Genomic DNA, 14,086 nt, shown 5'->3' on the forward strand with positions numbered 1-14,086 from the left:
GAGGTGGCCTGTAGAAAATACTTTCCTTATCTCCCGTTCTGTTATTTGTTTTCCACTATAATGATGATATTGGGGTTATATCTTTCTATGCAAACCAATGAAAGAAATAAAAACATCATGCAGTTCCTTGTATTCTTATTCGTTGACTTCAAGTCATTGACCGTGATTGACCGTGATAACAATGCTGAAAAGAAGGCACAACTCCAGGTTACCGTAAGATATGACATTAGTTTGAAAGGACGTGTCCTTAGTTTTGTTCCAATAAGTCTTATATACAAAGCGGAGATTCAATATTGCCAATCTAAGAGAGGAATAAGATCCCAAAGCTCAAGTTGACGGTTGACTGGGAAAAAGCAGAACAAACAAACGGCAAAGATCCTGCACCTTTAGCTATTAATAACATTTTCAGTAGCCGTTCTTAATTTATTCGATAAATAAGGGAATATATATATATTCAGTTACCACGGTCAATGCAAGCCAAAATTACTTTTACTATAAATAAGCGTAAATTTCAGTATTCGTTAAGTGGGTATGTTTATTCACTCGCAAAACGTCACGGGAGGACGACACGCCCTTCTAGTTAAATGCCGTTTTCTTTCGGTTAAATGCTACCTTTGACGTGATCAAGCGGCAAGAATTTTCAGTTCCACTGTTTCATGAATAACAGTCAATAAAGAATTATTAAGTAGTATTAGGAATTGCCATAGTATGCACCCTGTTTCAATGTCTTTTGAGCATTTGAAAGTACCAAGCTTTGAAGCTAAAGGGTATGTACCCTATTATATAATCACGCATTCTAATCATCCCCTGAGGGATATAACACCTGCAGATTACTAGCATCAAACGAGACCAATCAAATCATTTGCTGGATCAGCTTCTTCTTTTCTCTTAAACTCTAATTAAACTTCCTGAAAACTTCATGGTTTGGTTTACAAGTGCGGGGTTTTATTCGATAGTCTAGTACGTGTTGATAGGGAAAGGCAAGCACCGACCTCGATTGTCCAAGCTCGCTAGATTCTCAAATCTAAATCATAATGAATGAAAATGCACCAAGTATATATTAGGCTTCAACTCTATTTACTTGTAAGTTAGTTCTGGGAACTAGAAAATTAGACTAGATTCTCTTTTTTTCGGAAAGTCCAATTGCTGCATATAACTATCGCCGAATTACTGCGAAGAAAATCTCAAAATAAATGCAACAAGTTTACGAAAATAATGCTATTCATAAATAAGGATACTGCTCTATGCAGTATCATACACATGAGCCGGTTAGATTGTTAAACGCGATGCCTACAATAGCATACTGACAGGCACCGAAAATCAGTAGCTCGATGAAATGGACGTCCAGAAAATCTGGATTGTCCGGAGTGAACACCAAAATTGAGTCAATTTTCTCTATTTTAACTATACTTATCGTGGGTTTTTCGTAAAACTTGTTATCAAAATATCATCTAGGTAACGTAATAAAGTCAAATATGTTACAATTTTATGTTACAACTACCGTTGCTATGACAACATTAAGCACCCTAGGTAACCCTTAACAGCCGATAAGACACTAAGAAAATTGAAACAAACTAGTTTTCATTACTGGAACTTTAGGTTTACCAACTATTGGTCATTTTCATTTAGATTTAGGTTGTCAATCAATGGTCACCCGCAACCATACTTAAGTACCTACCTACTCCAAACCCAAAATTCATGCAACTTAAAAAAATCCTAAAATCCTAAAATTGAAGCTAGAAAAGAAGAAAACAAACACAAAGATAGACCTAAATGATAGAAATAATATCCAGATGAAAATTGCCCTACCCCTCCCTTTTCCTGGTTACCATGGCAACCAGCACCTAGCGAAATCAAAGGATAGCGCCTTTTGTGTTTCTTCTATTTTCTCAAACATTTCCACAGAAACCGTAGGTAAACACTAATATCTACTTATATGTGAAGTTTGCTTTCTAAAAAATATATTTTTCGAATAAATATCCAATTTCAAAGCAAACGGGAATTGTCCCATCGCGCAATCGGGAAAAAAATTCTAAAACTGATTTAAAGATTTTAATGGGAAATTTACTGCCATCATATCATTCTTCGTGTGCTAAAACATTCGCTCTGAAACCCGAATGCACTTTGCTTTTGGTTTGTAAAAGTTATAGTCAAAAATGTCATTAAGGGACATTTCCCGTTTTCATGTCTCCGAGGGCCTTCGGCAGAAAAACGCAAATAATTCTTAAAATCCTTGCTCCAACCACAGGTAGCCCAAGCTTGGTTTCTGTGGTGTCCTGTTATAAGGAAATGTATCGGGAATCATCAAAAATTTCAATAAAATCATCTAAACGTGAAATAAAGCCTGGAAATTTTACCCGATCATTGAGAAATAGCACTTCTTTCGCTCTGCGTGGTTATTTTTTGAATTTAGCCCGTTTTAAGGATTTTTTCCCCCACCAGTAAGAAATAAGAGAAGGTTGGAAACTCGGGATCCAAAAGCGAGCCATCACGAGTCTTTGAAACCTCGTACGTCTTCGAATTTTCTTTCCAGCGCCAAATTTTAGTCATGACCCTTCTCTCACATCCCTATAGAACCGAGAAAGTCGCATTAGAGATTAGTCTTCGCGTCTTTAAGCCATGAAATTTGCCTGTATTCACATACTACCTCGCTTGTTCTGACCCGTACTTGGAGCTCACTGTACACCAGTTCAACGGATTTCTTTCGGCAACCGACCCGAGGTCACGCCGGAAGTCTTCGTATCGTAAATGCGGATTCGATTTGAATATCGTATTTCTTCGAAATTATGGTGAGTGTATTTTTTAACGGCCTAAGATACAAAAGTATTTAACTTATGATTTCGAAAATTATGGTGAGTGTATTTTTTAACAGCCTAAGATACAAAAGTATTTAATTTATAATTTCGAAGAAAAATACGATATCCAAATCGAATCCGCATTTACGATACGAAGACTTCCGGCGTGACCTCGGGTCGGCTGCCGAAAGAAATCCGTTGAACTGGTGTACAGTGAGCTCCAAGTACGGGTCAGAACAAGCGAGGTAGTATGTGAATACAGGCAAATTTCATGGCTTAAAGACGCAAAGACTAATCTCTAATGCGACTTTCTCGGTTCTAAAGGGATGTGAGAGAAGGGTCATGACTAAAATTTGGCGCTGGAAAGAAAATTCGAAGACGTACGAGGTTTCAAAGACTCGTGATGGCTCGCTTTTGGATCCCGAGTTTCCAACCTTCTCTTATTTCTTACTGGTGGGGGAAAAAATCCTTAAAACGGGCTAAATTCAAAAAATAACCACGCAGAGCGAAAGAAGTGCTATTTCTCAATGATCGGGTAAAATTTCCAGGCTTTATTTCTCGTTTAGATGATTTTATTGAAATTTTTGATGATTCCCGATACATTTCCTTATAACAGGACACCACAGAAACCAAGCTTGGGCTACCTGTGCTCCAACACGCTGATTCTTTCGGCAGAGCATGAAAGAGACCTAACCATTGGAATAGAGGCAAAAGAATTGTCATATTTATCGAATTAACCAGTTTTTATGGAGTTTGAACTTTTTTTACTTCATTTCAAAACTTAGGGTTCGCATCAGGTCTTGTGAAAGTGTTAGACATCATCAAGACTTTCTCCAAAATCATGTTGGGAAATGTCCCTCGGCTTACATTAACTGTGTAACTCATTGTATTGGGTGAAAAAGAGCTGAACTAGGTCTAGATTAATCCTGTAAAGTTTCGGGAATTTTCGATAAAAATTCGAATTTTATCCCACACTTCGGGAAAAATCCCCTCAGACGCGCATTTTCGAAGAAAAATCGTATTTCCCGATGGACAAAAACAAATTAAAAAATAGACAAGATGCCCGAGAATAAGAGGCAGCTTTTGGTGTAATTCCATGAAGAATGAGTCAAAAATACAAAGGATATAACGATTTAACCTTATACAAAATCGCGGGACAAAAAGTGGGAACACGACATAATAGTATTGTATTGTATTGTATTGTATTGTATTGCATTGTATTGTATTGCATTGTATTGCATTGCATTGCATTGCATTGCATTGTATTGTATTGCATTGCATTGCATTGTATTGTATTGCATTGTATTGTATTGTATTGTATTGTATTGTATTGTATTGTATTGTATTGCATTGCATTGTATTGTATTGTATTGTATTGTATTGTATTGTATTGTATTGCTATTGTATTGTATTGTATTGCTTGTATTGTATTGTATTGTATTGTATTGTATTGTATTGTATTGTATTGTATTGTATTGTATTGTATGTATTGTATTGTATTGTATTGTATTGTATTGTATTGTATTGTATTGTATTGTATTGTATTGTATGTATTTGTATTGTATTGTATTGTATTGTATTGTATTGTATTGTATTGTATTGTATTGTATTGTATTGTATTGTATTGTATTGTATTGTATTGTATTGTATTGTATTGTATTGTATTGTCTTGTATTGTATTGTATTGTATTGTATTGTATTGTATTGTATTGTATTGTATTGTATTGTATTGTATTGTATTGTATTGTATTGTATTGTATTGTATTGTATTGTATTGTATTGTATTGTATTGTATTGTATTGTATTGTATTGTATTGTATTGTATTGTATTGTATTGTATTGTATTGTATTGTATTGTATTGTATTGTATTGTATTGTATTGTATTGTATTGTATTGTATTGTATTGCATTGCATTGTGTATATTTTGCCTACAGCCAAAAATAAATCCAAATAATCTATATAAAACATGCCTTTGAAAACATTTGCAACATTTGCAGTTCGATACAATTGTGATGTTGATACATTTAGGCCCAGACGTATCCACTTTTAGTCTTCAATTTCGTCCTCAATTAAGTCTTTGGATATAGTAACATACTAAAACATTATTCTTGTAACTTTATCGCGCATATTAGTTTTTTTAAAAAATCGCTTCGTTATTTCCCCTGAAACTTTGCAAAAAAGCGCCGAAACACAAAAAATGGGTTTTGGAAATAACCTTGGAAGGGCACACACACCCACAAAGAAATAAATCTGTTGTTTTCACCCAAAATGGTAATGAGGTTCTTACAGAGACAGCCTCTTAATAACAGTTATATATCATTTTTCGATTTCAGCAAGAAAAAAAAGCCCATTGAAATATTTCATCTTTCCTTTAAAAACCTCTGAAAAAATGTTCTCAATACATTGATTGACTCCGTGCATTTGCGGTTTGAAGATTCTTGGTAAGGCGCTGAAAAACCCCATCTGGGCACCTTAATCGACAAAACCAAAATTACTTGTTATGACCGAAACAGTGATGATTTACTTTGCATGCAAAGTTGTGGGGGGGGGGGGGGGGGGGTGGGGGGGGTGGGGTGGGGGGGGGGGACTTACAGCCATCTTGAAGTAGTCTTATTTATAAAGGATCCTCTAGGAAAAACTTCTTTAGAAAAATTGACGAGAATGCTGTGGAGTTGAAGAATAATTATTGTTACTATGATGGCATACACAGCAATACACACGTGGTGATATTTCGCTTATGCTCGTTGATCATGACGTATATTTTATTCGTTAATTTGTATTGCCGCCATCTTAGTTGAAACCAACCGTCATTAATCTGTTTCGTTTTCAAGGATAATTTTAGTAAGTTATTCTCATCGGTCCCACTGAACTCATGCTTTGAGAATGGGATTAAGGCTGGCGCAACTCTTCAAAGAACCACAGTATCACAAGGGAAGGAAGGGTGGAAAATAAAATAATAAATCAGGAGTGCAACCGCAGGTCGCGGAAAGTACATTGAGGGAAAATAAATTTGTTAAGCGTCGATGGATACCACAGGATCTTAGCAGACTCGACTCGAATCACGTGACTAATAAGCTAATCGATTCTCATACATTCTCATTTAAGACCGCTTATGATAGCAAGCGATATTCCATTTTTCTAAGTGAGAAAAAGAGCAAAGTACTGTCGATTTTATTCAACAAAATGTGGGACACCATGCATGACAGTCACGCACGATCATAAGATATATGTAAAGAGTTCATAATTGCTAAAATGATTAGAATATATACGGTTACTTTTCATATTGAGAATCAATCATTACTGTGCCTGAAGTTCTACGCCCGTAGCGCTCCGTAGCAGACTGGAGCCACCCAGTGTCCCCGCCAGTTCCCTCTCCAGGTCTATAGAGGGAGGGGGTACCGTGATCTGCGATGACGTCGTGTTAATTTTTTTGATTGGTGAATTTTGCTGACTTTTTAATTATTTGAAAAAAAAAAATTCACTCCACTTTATATCCCAGACAGTGACTATCCAAAATTCTTATCACTATATATATACACCGAATCGCTAAAACTTTGACACTTTAAAGATATATATACATAAATAGAGATTACTCCACGGAAAGTGCCACGAACGATTTTTATTCACGAGTTGCGCAGCACCAAAAAACGAACGAGTGAGCGCAGCGAACGAGTGAGTTTTTTGGTGCGTAGCAACGAGTGAATAAAAATCGTTCAGGCACTTTCCGTGGTGTAATTTTTTTATTTCATACATACTAAGATTTTCTGGGTTTTTATGTACGTGCATCTACGGCCGCGCCGCAGGCAGGAAGCCATTCGAGTGCAATAACACACACTGACATTATGCAAAAAATACGACAATTTCTGTTTAACAATTTAATTAGAAAAACGAATGAAGCAAACAAATGAAATAAAGTAAATATTTATACATAAATAAATAGATAAATATAGATTAATTTAATTTATTTATGAAGTGTCCTTGAAATTATAATTTCTCAAGTTTGAAAATGAAGTCTATATATGAGCTTCAAGTGAAAACTTGTTTACAACAGACTAAAAGCTAGCTTAAATCTTGATGTAAAAATAACAGACACAAAGTAGAATCAATTTACAATTCAATTTGTTCAATTTAATCTTCATCAGAACTGCTATATAATACACGAATTCTTTTCTGTGGACGGATTTCTTGGGATGGTATGGTTGGCGATTTATTCAGTGTTTATTGTGATTGAAAACTGTCCTCCTTGGATAACAGCTCCACTAAATAATGCTACTGACTGTTGACCTGTATTGCTGCTAGATTGCTGAGGCTGTGCTAGGGAACTAAATCCAGCATTTTCAATTGGATTTTGGACGGAAGTTGCGTTTGGCAGGCTCAAAACTTTTTCGTTGGATATATTTGCCAGCATATTTGACATGGATTGTTGTTGTTTTGTAGAAAGCGAACTGTAATTTTCTATACTTTTTAGATTTCTGTGGCCGGAAAGCTGTGCTATATGGGCCGGTGGAACTCCGTTGTCGCTTAATGTTTGAACCATAGTTTTTCTTCCACTATGATTTCTAAGTTTAGGATTTTCTATGCCAGCTTTTTCTGCCATCTCTTTCATCAACCCGCCCAGTTTGTTTACACCCACCTTGTTGCTTTTGAACCAAAGTTTGCTTGAGGAAGCGCTTCTGACTTTAACGTTATTTACGGCCAAATAAAAAGGACTGTCTCGTTCTTTCGTATTACCGGGTCTTTTCTGTGCAAACAGTTTGTAAACTTTGACGGGATCTTTTTCAGTGCCATCCGTGGCGAACATTTTTGGTGGAAACGGCCTGACATCAGTTGCGTTTGCGCCGGTACGTGTTTTCGTTTGCCTTTCGTTGTATTCTAGATACTCGACGCCACCCGCTGTTTTGTTCAAAGTCACATCGCCCCAGCACATACTGTGATGTTCCTGAATCCCACGAAGTCCGAAATGAAGAGTATTGTTCAGCCAAAGAGAGTTAAGAAGCGCCTCAGGACTTGAAATTCCAAGGAGACCTTTTTCATAGAGGACGTTCACCTCATCTTCTGTCAATGCCACTGATGCATTTGGCTTATTACCTTTGCCTCGTTTCTTTAGCTCTTTTTGCTTAGACTGCAGGGTTTTACGGGTTTTTTCAAATGCCAAATCGTTGATAATACTGACTTGGTAGTTTTTGCTCTTTAAAAATCTTTCAAAGCTAGCAATCATGCCTCGGAGGGACGTTGGCTCATAATTTTTTCCCTCTACTGTACGAACGGTAAGTATGAACTCACTCAGCAACTCATTGAGCTCAGCTGGAGGAATGTTTTCAACTTCCCTGTGCTCTTTCTTGGATTGAAGAAATACTTTAAGCAATTTTACATCTCTGTTGGTCTTAGCTTGTGTGTTTTTGTTTTCTTGTTCATAGATAAAGTCGTCTACCGTTCCTTCTAAGAGTGCAAATCTCGGCATTTCCTCCGCCATGTTTGTCATTCAAGTGCAAACTCGCGCTCGCTGAGTATCTTTTGATTGATATTTCGGATGCCAAAATGAAGCACAATCGTTCACGCTTCTGATTGGACGAACGAGAGTGAAAAATAGTCGTTCTCTTTTCTGATTGGTTGAATGCATATTTGGTACGAATTTTACGCGGGCTTTTTATCGTGGATAAATCTTAGTACGTATGAAATAAATGTGTATCCCCCTTTTTTCTATTGTCATACCTGGATTTTCAAGGAGAGATAATAGGAAAAAGGGGATACATATATATGTATATATATCGCTAAATTGTCAAAGTTTTAGGGATTCGGTGTATATATATATAGATATATATATATATATATATATATATATATATATATATATTTGGTAGCGCAAAGATTCTCTTTCGGTTACGCAACTAATTTGGTTGGAAACACGTGTTGAGGCTAGCTGTCTAATTTTATTTGAGTTTTCTCGTTGACTCAGCAGAAACAACCAATACATCTACCACTAGGAACGGCAAATACGTTTTTTTCTCAAAAATCCTTTTTCATTTCGTTAACTTGTAATTCAAACTTGTTTTATTATTTAACTAAGCAATTATACGCACGATGTTTTGATGGCCCGTAGATCATTGTCCAATGACTAACACCCGCAAACCTAAGAAAAAAAAAAATGCTCGAAACCTTCTTTTGTTTTTGGTGCATAGAGATCGACCCTTGTTCTGTGGTTTGCATTAACATCAGTTTCTTCATTCTCTGGTCTTGGTAAAATAGTTTTCATTCGTTTTGGAACCTCAAAAAACAATATACTGATCACAAAAAATAATGTTTTGAGGACAGCATCCCCCAAAACCACAGGCAGCCCAATCTCTTCTGTTGAGGTGTTGAAGTATTTGAATGCTTATGGTGATATTTGATAGCATGTAAATTTATAACTTTTAAGAATCAGAAAGACTTTACTTGATAGCATATTGTATATTTTAAGTTTTTACTGATTTTTACGGAGCGTTTTTACGGAGCTATCGGGGTTTTTTTTTCGTCCTTCTATTAAAGATAATTTCCCCCGAGGTGTGGGCTGACGGGGGTCCTCATTTAAAAAAAAGACCCCTAAAAGGGGCCTGTATTTTGAGTTGATGGGTGTGGCAGTGATGAATTTTTTCCCCCTAAGAAGGACCAATGAATAACGCATCTTTTTTTGTTTGGTTTCTCGATTTTATATGCATCAAACGCCGTCTGCTTTAACGAGTTTATGACAACGTCGTCATATAAAAATCGCATGCCTTTTTGTAGTTAAAAGTGAAACTTTTTTTCAATTCAATTGTGTCATAATTATTTACATGTTTTTTCATTCGGTTGAAATCAGTACTATGTGTATACTAATTCAAAGATGACAAAAATAATAACTTAAGTCGGTCATTATCAAAATTTCTGATTCTTTTGTCTTCCAAGGGCTTTGCAAACCCGAATCTTCAGCATGCATAGATCAAGAAGGAATTTTAGAAGTCAAAGAAATGGTTTGTCTTTTACTAAATTTCCATGTCGCATGACAAAAGATTTCATTGTTTTCTAAATTTCCCTCATGTTCTATGCAGTAGGAAGACGAAAAAATAAAAAACAACGATAACTTTGAATTTACTAAACTGATATACTAACTACTATACTAATATTTTTTCCCGACTGGCCGTCAATATTTTGTGCTATTGACGTCTATTAGTTTATAGTATTTTCCGATGGAATTTAATCTCAATGTTTAGAGAATGTACTACTTGTTTTCTAGTTTTTTAAGATTATTCATTTGTTTTACTTGTACTGAGCATTTGCACGTTCTATCGTTTGCTATTGTTTGATGCTACGCGGTTTAGGTCTTCTTTAACGGAAATCGTTTTCATGATGGTTGGACTTGCACTACTAAAATACATGACATGGTCTTCACGTAGCATGCATAATTATTTATTAAAGATGTCAATAAGTACTGGGGCAGATCATTTATACCGATATCACGAACAAAATGGGGCACATAATGTATCTTTCAGGAACGTGAATTCTGGGTTATTTGAAGGGTTATAGTTCTCAGTTTACTATACTTTTGAGATCGCGTGGCAGGATTTCAAACCCTATATATAATGATGATTCTCGTTGAAAATAAAAATAAAAAACCAATTACACCTAAGAGATACCCAAGTCCTGTCCAGTTGGACCAGGTAATTAATTATTTTTATCCTAAAAAAAGTAACTATCTATGATCTAAGATATAGTAGTCAGATCAAGGGCACTAGGACACCGAACGTGGTTGGATTTCTATAGTTTTTTCCTCCTTTCGATTATTTTAATTAAATTACCGTTATATTTGTTTACTTATCTTGTGTCCGTGTTCCTTTGCTGTTATAATGCAGCCGCCTTCTTCCAAAGGTCAAACGGTTTGAATTGCCGATGAGCGCTACTTCTTTAACGGCCGTTCCGTCAGATAATGAACCGAAAATAAGTATCCTGAATTACAGTTGCCATTCTGACTGTCATCATATAATCTCAGGTATCTAATTGCCTCAGAAACACCCTAAGAGGTATAGTGGCTTACTCTCTGGTAGTCTTTTTTCAATTTGTGAACCCCTAAATGAGGTACGAGGAGCATCCCGTCCTTCTCTAATTGAGACAACCCCCCCCCCTCCCCTCCGAAATTTCAAACCAGTTTAAGATTTGACGTACTTCCATAGTCCATACTGATTTTCCAAAACGTAAAACTTAAAGTGGGCAATATGATTATGTTCGATAAAATCAAGTGTGTTGACTTACAGCAAAGTTACATTTGGTGGTACTTTAGGCACATATGACAACACTTTACATTCTGCTTTGAAGGCTTTTTGGAAAGAATGTGACAGGTCATCAATCTTGCATGTGCAGTTTTCTGGACAACCTAAGAAAAAAAAATTGTCATTCGATGAATGTACATGAGTTGAACAAGTAAACGCGAACATGACATCAGTGTTTGATTTACGTCCGATTAATTAACTAGGGATGATGAAGTGCGGGGTGATGGGACCGCCACTGATTTTACGGAAAACACAAGAGACCCAGGATATACAACAATAGAAAAGAAAAAGTAACACTTGGCTACCCCTCATGTTCCTAAGCTTGCTTCTCCCGTTCTCTAGCTACAGATCCCGGCGTGTTCATACCACAGCACAAAGACACACGCGCGCTTTATATAATCCTAAGTTACAAAATCCAGTATCACGTGCAATTTTTCTTAGCATTTTTTTCTCTGAATTAATTTCTTACATGAAGTCTGTTGAACATCCAGGCCGAATATTAGGCCTGTCAGCAAGAGGACTAGTACCGTCATTTTTGGTTGTCGTAGTACATCAAAAAGACGGAACTCTTTCGTTATACACCACATTTATAGATAATTTCAGTCTTAACTGTTTTAAGACGACTGGCTACTTTTGAAAAAAACATAACTTCTTTTTTAATAGGTTTTTTTCAAAGTTGGAAATTAATAATTTCTGATATATATTAAAAAAAAAGCAATAGCTATTATAAATCTCGTGTTCTGATTGGATGTAAACGCGCGTGAGGTTAGGGTTAGACAGACATTACAAGGATATCTGTTTGTGTTTGCTCATTTTCCGTTGTTGGATGATCCAATAGAGTTTTCTTTGGAAATCAAATCAGATCCGATTATTATGGAACACACAATCTAATCGGTGGATAGTAACTTGCACGAGTTCACATACATGCTTAACATTAGGATATAAATTAGATTTATAGAAGTTTTTTTCGAGAAGGTTTGCTGTTAATATAATTAGCATATAATTAGCGCCAGTTGGCTGCTTAGTTTTTAGCTCTCGTTTATTTTTAGTTATTTCTTATTTTAAAGAAGCAGTTGTTTCACCTTTACTTAAGAAGTCCTCTTTGGACCATGAAGAGCTGCTCAACTATAGACCTATATCGAATCTTCCGTTTGTTTCGAAGTGTTGCGAGAAAGTGGCGTCTTCACAACTAACTGCCTATTTAAATGACAATAGCTTAACTGAACCTTTTCAATCTGCATATAAGGAACGCCACGGCACTGAATCTGCCCTTATTAGAGTACAGAATGACATCCTTCGTGCCATTGATGATGACAAATGTGTTGTCCTGCTGCTTCTAGACCTGTCTTCAGCATTTGACACTGTAGTTCATCGCATCCTGCTTTCAAGACTCTCTTCTCGTTTTGGAGTACGTGGTAAAGTTCTTGCTTGGTTTCGTTCCTACCTTGCTGATCGCAAACAAGTCATCTGTGTTGAAAACCAACGATCGGACGTTTTCAACTTGGAGTACGGTGTGCCACAAGGATCCGTTTTGGGCCCAGTCCTTTTTACTTTGTACACTTCACCATTAGGCGATATAATGCGGCATCATGGTGTTTCATTTCACCTCTACGCGGATGACACGCAGATTTACTACGCATTCAACTGCTCCATTGGAGGTGACATGGATTCTTGCAGATACCGGGTTGAAGCATGTATACGTGATATTGATTGCTGGATGCTGTCCAACAACTTGAAGCTTAACAACGACAAGACAGAGTTTCTTCTACTGCATGCGCAGCATCGTCCATCGCCACCACTGGACACTATTTCTGCTGCTAACGAACTCATTAAAGTTTCTGAACATGCAAGGAACATTGGTGTAGTTTTCGATAGGACTCTAAGTTTAGCTAAACAAGTTACTGCAGTTTGCCAGTCTGCTTTTTACCATATTAGGAACATAGCACGTGTTAGAAGGTATTTAAGCTATGACACCACAAAAATCTTAGTTCATGCATTTGTGACTTCGAAGATAGATCATTGTAATTCTTTATTGTTTGGCTTACCCAAACACCTTGTGCAACGCTTACAATATGCTCTTAATGCTGCCGCTAGGATTATTAGTCTTTCACGCAAATCAGATCATATTACACCAGTATTGATGGAGCTGCATTGGCTCCCAGTTAAACAGCGTATTAAGTATAAGATCCTTCTTTTTGTCTTTAAGGCAGTGAATGGTATTGCGCCAACTTATCTTAGTGATTTAGTGTGTCCTTACGTTCCATCTCGCACATTGCGTTCATCTGCCAAAGGATTGCTCAGGGTACCCAAGTTTAAGCCTTTTAAGACCTATGGCGCTAGGGCATTCTCCATTTGTGGGCCTGTGTTATGGAATACTCTTCCCCAAGATATTAGATTATGTTCAAGTTTGGATAGCTTTAAGAAAAAGCTAAAAACATTTTTATATAAAGAGGCTTATGGTTAGTTTTTAAGATTAGTTATTCATTTTATATATATTTATAATTACTAGATTATTATATTTTTATAGAATGTAGTCATTAAGATAGTTTAGTAGTTAGATTTTTGATTATTTGATATTTCAGTAATTATTTATATTTGTTATATTGTTTGTAAAGCGCTTTGAACATAGGTAAAAGCGCTATAGAAATAAAGTTATTATTATTATTAATGAGTCTCACTTAGGTTTTTTAAATTGCCAATTTAAATATCGTAGCGGTCAGATTGCGAAATATCAAAGGGCAATTTATTTACCAGATGTTAACAAGTTTCAAAATATTAACCGTGTTCCAGGTAGGACGTTGTTTTATCAAAAATAAAAAAATAGCCCCTTTTTTCTATAAGTATTATCTCCCCTTAATCCCCTTAAAGAATAACGCGTTCTGAGCTAATCAAGGAAAATGGAGTTCGATCTTTCATTATTAAAGAGTATAGATCGGTTTCATCCTTGACATCCGCCTTCACAACCGAATTCAGAGGAAAATCGTTAGTAAAGAATACAGGGTTTATAGCGT

General features: G+C 36.2%; 1 pseudogene; it reads right to left on the minus strand.

The window, feature by feature from the left end:
* Positions 1 to 6,924: 6,924 nt before the first annotated feature.
* On the minus strand, positions 6,925 to 8,458 carry LOC148911997 (uncharacterized protein KIAA1958-like; annotated as a pseudogene).
* Between the last annotated feature and the right edge of the window lie 5,628 nt (positions 8,459 to 14,086).

The sequence above is a fragment of the Actinia tenebrosa genome, unplaced genomic scaffold (genome assembly GCF_029948245.1).
Source record: "Actinia tenebrosa isolate PJP-AT-01 unplaced genomic scaffold, QUT_ActTen_1.0 PGA_scaffold12__29_contigs__length_12842862, whole genome shotgun sequence".
Lineage (NCBI taxonomy): Eukaryota > Metazoa > Cnidaria > Anthozoa > Actiniaria > Actiniidae > Actinia > Actinia tenebrosa.